This window comes from Physeter macrocephalus, chromosome 11 (assembly GCF_002837175.3).
Source record: "Physeter macrocephalus isolate SW-GA chromosome 11, ASM283717v5, whole genome shotgun sequence".
Classification (NCBI taxonomy): domain Eukaryota; kingdom Metazoa; phylum Chordata; class Mammalia; order Artiodactyla; family Physeteridae; genus Physeter; species Physeter macrocephalus.
In genome coordinates, this window is record NC_041224.1 from 6,979,132 (window position 1) to 6,987,889 (window position 8,758).

An 8,758-nucleotide genomic window follows, 5' to 3' on the forward strand; every position below is an offset into this window, starting at 1 on the left:
GGGGTGGGGGGTGGGGGGGGGGTGGGGGGGGGGGGTGGGGTTGGGGGTTAGGGTTAGGGTTAGGGGTAGGGGTAGGGGTAGGGTTAGGGGTAGGGTTAGGGTTAGGGTTTGGGTTAGGGTTAGGGTTAGGGTTAGGGTTTGGGTTAGGGTTGGGCTTAGGGGTAGGGGTAGCGGTAGTGGTAGGGGTAGGGTTTGGTTTAGGTTTAAGGTTTGGGTTTGGGTTAGGCAGAGTGCTTTCTTCCATGGTGGGATGGGTCTAACCCATATGAATTTTTTGCAAATTTGCCCAAGTTGCCCAAGGTTCTTATCTTGGGAAGCCCCTTAGTCCCAGGCAAATGGGGATGATGGCTCTCCCCTTCGAAGCCCCCAGGGCTTCTCAAATCATTATGCTTTTCCTGCGCTGTTGAGCTCTCCTTCTCCTTCTGGCTTCTTTAATGGAACGGATTATATGTTCCTCTTTGCAGTGAGCGTGGTTAGTTGCTGCATCTCCCTACCAAACACGTACAGGGTCATGTGATGTCTTTAGTGTGTTATCTTTCTCCTGCCAGCCTCTCTCTGTAGTTTCCCTTTGGCTTATTTTAAAACTTATTGTACATTGTACGTCCTTTTGTTTGCTGGTCTATTTGAAAGACCTACATATTGTTAGTCCGCTCTCAAACCTCTTGCAGGAAATCTTTCCTAGCTGTCCAGGCCCTTCTTTGAATGCCTCAGCCTTGGCCTGGAGGGACAGCTATAATAAAATCCACCTTATTGGGCATATGGAGAAGAATCACTTTTCTTTTAGTGTTTCTTGCTACATACAGAGCTATTTTCAAAAATGCCTAGGCTTGGGAATTGCCTGGTGGTCCAGTGGTTAGGACTCGGCACTTGCACTGCCAAGGGCCCGGGTTCAGTCCCTGGTCAGGGAACTAAGATCCCACAGCCACGCGGCTCTGCCATCAACAACAGCAGCAACATAAAATGCCTGAGCCTAAGAAAGATCGTACGGGTCCCTCCATGAACAAATGAATGCAAGAAAATGTTGTGTTTCTATATGCAATGGAATCTTACTCAGCCAATGGAAAAGAAGGGAATCCTGCCATTTGCAACATGGATGGCCCTTTAGGGCATTTTGCTAAGTGAAATAAGTCGGACAGAGAAAGACAAATACCATATGGTGTCACTTACATGTGGACTCTAAAATAATAGTAATAATAATAATGATAATGATAATAATAAACAAAAAACAAGCTCACAGATACAGAGAACAGATTGGTGGTTGCCAGAGACAAGGGATGTGGGGTGCTGGGAAGCAAAATTGGTGACAGGGCGTCAAAAGGTACAAACTTCCAGTTATAAATAAGTCCTGGGGATGCAACATACAGCATGACTGTGGTTAATCGTACTGTCTTGTATATTTGGAAGCTGCTAAGGCAGGAGTTCCTAAGAGCTCTCATCACAAGAAAAAAAAAAAGATTTGTAAACTATATGTGAAGAGAGATGTTAAGTGAGTAGATTTATCGTGGTGATAATTTCACAATACATACAAATATCAAAACATTATGTGATACACCTGAAACTAATGATGTTCTATGTCAATTAGACCTCAATAAAAATAAATAAAATACAATTTAAAAATTTAAAAGAAAAAGAAAGGATACTTAGTCCTCCAACCGTGCTCATATTCTGAACATGCCTGGTTATTCGTTCTGTCGTAGCAGCAAGGTGAATTGAGTCCAGCTGTTACCCCGAACTATCACTAGTGTGGTTTCCGTGCACTGATTTCTCTCCAGTTGGAAGACAGTAGCTTTTCCCGCATGGGAAATTCTAAGTACAGAACGACTGTTTATGTTTCTTGGGTTGGGCCAAAGGAAACCAGCCCAATTAGGCCCTGTGAACACCAGGCTGTGTCTGGATGGCCGCTAGGGTTGGTCTGGCTTTGATGAGGTGTGAGGAACATAATTCCACCGGCCACGATGTGGCTTCAAGAATGGGCCTTCCAATCGCAGTGTTACAGTTCTTCCTCGCCCCTGGCTGTTCAGATTCTGTCTGAGAGGTACTCTTGGGCTAATGAATTCTTCCTTTGGTACTTGTAGAACAAATCCAGGCACCGTGGGGCAAAGGAATTTGGACATTTCTTAACTGAGTAGGATTTGGACATGGGATCAGCAAATCTAGGAAAAATCACTTAGAAAATGCGTCCTAGGTCTGTTAGCTGCAATCAGCCCCCTTTTCACGTACCGTCACAGAAATTCACTCCTGCCTCAATCCCATTCAAATAACAAGTTCATCTTTAGATCTGAGAAAACGTGGGCTGTGGTCTCCGTGCACTGTTCTCTGAGTTGTCCAAGTGGCCCAAGGAAAAATGAAGGCATATTAGACTGATTCCTCTGACTTCCCAGAAGGTTTATGATTCATTGGGAAAATGTTTCCTGTGGTTTTTAGAGCATTTTCAAGCCACAGCCATAGTGAAGAGGTCTCGGGCTATGAAGACCAGCTACTAAATGACACGTTATAAACCTTGTTGCTGGGCAAATTTCTTCCTGAAACCTGAAACCTCAGTTAGCTCTGGGTTCAAGGCGAGCAAAGCACTTTAGCTGATTTCACCAAAATCTCCCCCAGACCTTTGACCTTTATTAGAAACCATACTATTAGGCCTGTGCCCCACTCACAAAATGTACTTTTGTTTTCTTCCCATGAAATATTGTGGTTGTACAGAAACACTTGGCTGAGGCATCAGGTTTATGTCCAGCTTAAGATAAATGTGCCCAAGACGATACATTCAACATGAGCCATGGTTTCCTTTTCTTGTGAAATCTCGGTGACCAGACCTTCCCAATTAAGCAGAGCAACCGAGCCAAACCAAAATCCCTCTTGGGGTTTGGTGTCCCGCTCTCCTCGTGGTTGGGACCCGCCTGTAACACAACGGGACAAACTCTTATAACCCCGCCAATGCCCCCGGATGAAAACTACTCAGTCCAAATACAGTCCATGCCTTTGTCCAATGGAGGTCCATGGGGCTCTGTGACTTCGTCAGGGAAAGGAGAGAGTGCCTAGGAGGTCACCTTAACCCCATGAAAGAAAGGCCAGGAGGAGAGGCATATCATGTAACCCGCAGAAATCCTGGCCAGTGGTGGCGGCCAGCCACGTTCTCCCCCAGTTTTACAGAGACCAGGACCCTTTTAGGAAGCGTGGACAAAGAATGTCACCTGCCATTTCAGTAAACAAAGGGTGTTCAGGCCATCAAGCCGTCAGCCATGGCAACACCCCCCCCACCCCCGCCATGGTACGCCCGGAGGGGAACTCAGGATGGAGAAAAACGAGATACTGGCCCTAGATAGCTAAGATGCTTATCAAAGGAATGATTTCAATGAGCCCAGACTCTTGCATCTTCCCATACACAGAAAAGCACTAAAATCCTTAACTTAATGTGTCTACTTTTTTATGATTAGCAGTGATCTTTTGATGTTCAACTACATTTTTTTCCCCAGCAAAAACTCCTATATAAACCTGATTCCTCCCTGACCTCTTTGGAACAGTCCCTCAGAGTGATCTGAGAGGCTGCCTTCCTGGGCTATAGTTCTCCGTAAGGTCCCCAAACAAAACATAATTCTCAACTTTTAGGTTGTGCATTTTGTTTTGTTTTGTTTTTAGTTGACAGAAGAATCAAAACTTAGATTCACTGGGGTAGGAGGTAGTACTACACACATACTTTCTCGGGAGGCTGAGTGGAGGGAAAGAACACGTTTTTGGTGGATAAATTCCCAGAATTATTCTCCCAGATATGGAGCAATGATGAGGGCCATTAGAGAGTTGGGAGTGGGAGAAGAATTTGAGAATTTGAGAGAAGCTGTTACCCACTTTTAAGGCGAAATAGAGTCACCATAGAACAAGATTTTTGAAAGCTCTGTGCAAGATTGATTTTTTTTTTTGATTTTTTTTTTTTTTTGCGGTACGCGGGCCTCTCACTGTTGTGGCCTCTCCCGTTGCGGAGCACAGGCTCCGGACGCGCAGGCTCAGCGGCCATGGCTCACGGGCCCAGCCGCTCCGCGGCATGTGGGATCTTCCCGGACCGGGGCGCGAACCCGGTTCCCCTGCATCGGCAGGCGGACGCGCAACCACTGCGCCACCAGGGAAGCCCAAGATTGATTTTAATGGTACCATTTCACTACATCTTAATACTACATCTAAACTCTCTGCACCTTCCAAATTTCTGTCTAATCCATCCCTGAGCTATGAAATTGTTACAGATTTCCTCTCTGAGGGGTTAGGGAGTATCTTCCCATTGTAGAGATAAGTAAACCAAGGTTCTGTGGATTTTGTTGGTTTGTCCTCTGGAGAAGAGACCTCTATTCTCTTAGGTTTATACACTGAAATTTTTGCCAGCATTTGTCCTGGTTGGTATATAACATGATTTCCTTTTCTTTTCCTTCTTTCTCTTAGAAACGTGGGCCTGACACCATCCTTTACTGAGGACTACTAGCAGATGAATATATTGAAAGGTGATGAGTAAAGAGGAACCTGACGGCCAGCCACTCGGTATAGTAAAAGGATGAGCACGTAAGATGCGGAAGGATAAGAACCGGGCGGGATTTTCTGACCCCTGAAGTTGCAGTTTTGCCACGCAGGGACAAAGACGTGCCTTCCACAGCCTTTGGTGTAAACAGGGTATTAACCGGGCCGTGACTCCGTGTGCTGGGAGCAGATCAGAGCCCAGTCCAGACCAAGGCTGCGTCCCCTGCCCTTGGTGCGTGTGGACAAGTCCTGGACCAGCAGCTGTGGCCGCTCTCAGGTGACAAACAGGTTGCAGCCTAGGGCCTGGGCTCTGTCCCTCGGGCCTCCTTGTCTCTTTGCTTTCCTGGGATCCTGGGAATGAGGTGTGGTGGCCAAGGAGAAACCAGAGCCTCCAGATTCCTTTTTTTACAAACCTTTGTCCGCTTTATTTAAAACCCAAGCAGGGCACGGGCAGGCCATCCAGACCTGGTCTCACATTACACCACACACCGCTATGTGTCAGCAGCCCACCAAATTCCTAAAAAACCAGGTAACTGTAGAAAATCTGCCACGATTCCTTTCAGGGTCATCAAGATTATAATAAATATTTCTAGAGGGGATAGCCAAACACTTGTCTTTAATATAATAATTATTTTTAATATATCTGTAAATTTATAATTGTAACAATAAATAATAAAATATGTCATAATCATAATAAAGCATAATGATAAAATATATAATTATAGACTTATAATAAATTAAATGATAGTAATAAAACATATAATAATTATATACTTATAATCATAATAAATTAGAATACAAATAATATAGATAATTTCTAAATATAAATGTAGAAATGTATATTTTAATAAAGAGGCGTATGTTATATTCAGTGGGGTATGGTGTGTATATGTAAATATATACATATATTTACATTCAGTTGTTGTTGAATTTATCAGCGCCCACTTCGGCCTGCACCCCACACAGCAGAAGGAGATCAGAAAGCTGGGGGCTCCCTTTCCGTCCGGCGGCGGCCGTCCGGTGAGCCGCGATGGGCGCCTGCGCGTACACCCGGAGCTGGGGCCGAAGCAGCCGTCGGACGCGATGCGCTTCTGCTCAGGGGGCGCCGCGGGCAGCACCCCAGCTCTCGGCGCTGCGCCGCCCCGCGCTCCGGCGGCCCGACAAGGCGCGGCTGGGCTGCGAGGCCAGGCAAGGCTACGTCATGCATCGGCTCGCGTGCGCCGCGGTGGCCGCAAACGCCCGGTCCCTAAGTGTACCTGCCACCTACGGCACGCCTGTCCGCCGTGGCGCCACCTACGGCACGCCTGCCCGCCATGGCTCAACCCGCTCGGGTTCGCTCGAAGCCTCCCCTCTGCCGCCGAGGAGCCAGCTGGGCACCGCCCTGGGGCCCGGAGGGTCCTGAAGCCTTATTGGGTTGGTGGAGATTCTACGCACGGATCTTCGGAGGTTGTCCTCGTTGACCCATTCCATAAAGCTAAGAGGAGAAACCCTGACACCCAGTGGATCCCCACACCAGTCCACAAGCACAGGGCTGGCGCCTGCAGGCAGGACGGGCCGCGGCCTCGGCGAGGGCCACAGGGGCCTCCGCACGACCGGTGGTTCTCGCCGCGCAGCCTGGAGAAGGCGCAGTACTCTCCAGCTCCACCGCTACCGCTAACACAAGTAATGTTTGTAAAATTCTTACCTAATAGACAGTTTAGGACATCCATGTTTGCTTAAAAGTGTTTTCTAATCTGTCTGTTAAAACTAGTTGTCTGCGGATTGTTTCACTGAATGCACTGTCAAGTTCTGAAAGTGCAATAATGTTTGAAGACTTTAAAGTGACGGGGTGTCTTGTTTCTAATAAGGGAAATGCCTTTGTTTTTGCTTTATTAGGGAGTTGATATGTCCATGTTTAAAATGCTGTTTCGTACAATAGGTGTAAAATTCTGGAGAAGAGGAGTGCAGAAACTAGCCATGTAGATTTGTTGGTGCATGTGATGAAACCTACAGCTTTATTGGGGTGATGCAATGCTCTGCTGGTTTACTCTAAAGTGGCTGTTTTATGGAGTTTGGCAAGGACAAACTTTCAATTGTGTTTTCCTTGGAAACGTGAAGGGTGTCGTGAACCTTTATCATGATCATATGCAGAAAAATAAAGTTGACTAGGGCCCACATTTTTAGACCTAATCTGCTATTCCATATATGCAACTGCTGCTTCCAAAAGGCAAAAAGTAAAGGAATGCCACCATTTTTTAAGAGAATTTTATAAACCTGTTGCAAGATGTTTCTCTTACCAACTGAAACAAATCCTGGTTAACCTAAATTAAATTGCCTTGGCCTCGATGGTACCACTGAAGTTCACATAAAAGGTGTGAGCTCCTGGTTCAATCCCATGACTCTGTGATCCGTAGACTGCTTAACTTCATGCAAAATAGCCGTGGTATTTACGCTAGTGTATATTGAAACTGATGGAAATTGAACATTAGGTAAATGAGAAGGGAGTTTTTAACCCTCAGGTTTGTAAGCTAGTGATGCTAGGATCGGGAAATTGGTTCATCAGGTACCTTTCAAGTGTGGGAGGATAGAAAAGGCTTGGATCAAAATTTTAAATGTTTTATTTGTAGTATTAGTTTGTGACCATTATGAAATCTAAGCCACCTTGGGGAAAATAGCGTTGGTTTTATTTAAAAGTAACATCGCTAAGTCTAATCAGTGTTACCTTGGGTCAAGCCACTTTATCCATTCCCATAAGGCTACTAAGAAGAGTAATGTAGTTGGTGTCAATACAACTTCAATTGGTTTCCGAAAAAAAGAAAAAAAAAAGTTGGGGGGAGCGGGCAGAACCGAGGGGTTCATCTTGTTTTAGGGAAGCAAGTGCAATGTGCAGCCACAGATGTTAATTTGATATTAAAATCCTGGGATTTTTCTTAATACAATACCATGGCAGTGATGGATTTTCATCCTTTAGCACACTGGCCCCAGTAACCCTAAATTCTCTGGTCTTCCAATCTTTTTGCTCACCTACACCCTAAAATTTTTCCAAAAAACTATATTCCTTTATGCACATTTTTAAGTTGACAGCTGAATTTCTCTCTTCATAAGTTTAAATAGCTGCAAAAGGTAGAATTTCCAGCAGAATGCAAATGTCAGCATTTTAAAATAAAATAGTTCATCACTCTTTAAAATATATCTAATGAAAGGGAAAAGCCATAGTGATTTGATGTCTACTATCATGCATTTTAAAAACATACCAAATTCTCTTCTCTAGGTGTTGGAAATTTATTATCTTTATATTGTATTTCCAGTCCTCTTCCATACAGGATCTTATTCCAAGAGAAAATATTTTTATGATTGAAAATCTTTCAGGGACTTCCCTGGTGGCACAGTGGTTAAGAATCCACCTGCCAACGCAGGGGACACGGGTTCGAGCCCTGGTCCGGGGAGATCCCACATGCCGCGGAGCAACTAAGCCCGTGCGTCACAACTACTGAGCCTGCGCTCTAGAGCCCGCGAGCCACAACTACTGAGCCCATGTGCCACAACTACTGAGGCCCGTGCGCCTAGAGCCCGTGCTCCGCAGCAAGAGAAGCCACCGCATTGAGAAGCCTGCGCACCGCAACGAAGAGTAGCCCCCGCTCGCCGCAACCAGAGAAAGCCCGCGGGCAGCAACGAAGTCGCAACGCAGCCAAAAATAAATAAATAAATAAATAAATTTATTAAAAAGAAGAAAGAAATCTTTCATTGACTGCCCACTATATTTCTTTGTGACAGAAATATGAACAAAAGTGGAAATTAAAAAATTATTTCTTCCGGATTTAGTTATCATTTTAACATTAATCTTCATGTGATCAAAACAAATACATTGTAATAAGCTTTGATTAAAATAATTATTAAATATAAGAGATAAACATTTTTGGAAACGTATCTTTGATGAGATGGTTAGGGGTGGCGCAGTGCCTTCATTAAAAGACATCTTGCTGATGCCAGTATTCCTAACTGTCCCTTCCTTTGGTACCCAGTATGGCAGATGGACCCTAGGGTGCCCTCCTCCTACCCCGCTCCCTGGTGTCCACACACGGGGTAACCCCCTCCCTGAATGTGGGTGGGGGATCTGTGACTTGCTCCTAACCCGTGAGATAGGGGAAGGGTTTGGCGGTGTCAGTTGTGTTACATAAGCTTGCAACTTCCATCTTCCCAGCAGACTCCCTCCCTCACTGGCTTTAATGAAGCCCACGTGGCAGGGAACACAGGGCAGCCTGCAGGCGACAGCCAGCCGGGCTCT

At 45.5% G+C, this 8,758-nt stretch overlaps 1 pseudogene; it reads left to right on the top strand.

Annotated features, from left to right (window-relative positions):
- LOC112062306 (60S ribosomal protein L15-like) overlaps positions 1-7,874 on the top strand; it is a 9,291-nt pseudogene extending 1,417 nt beyond the window's left edge.
- Positions 7,875-8,758: the final 884 nt, after the last annotated feature.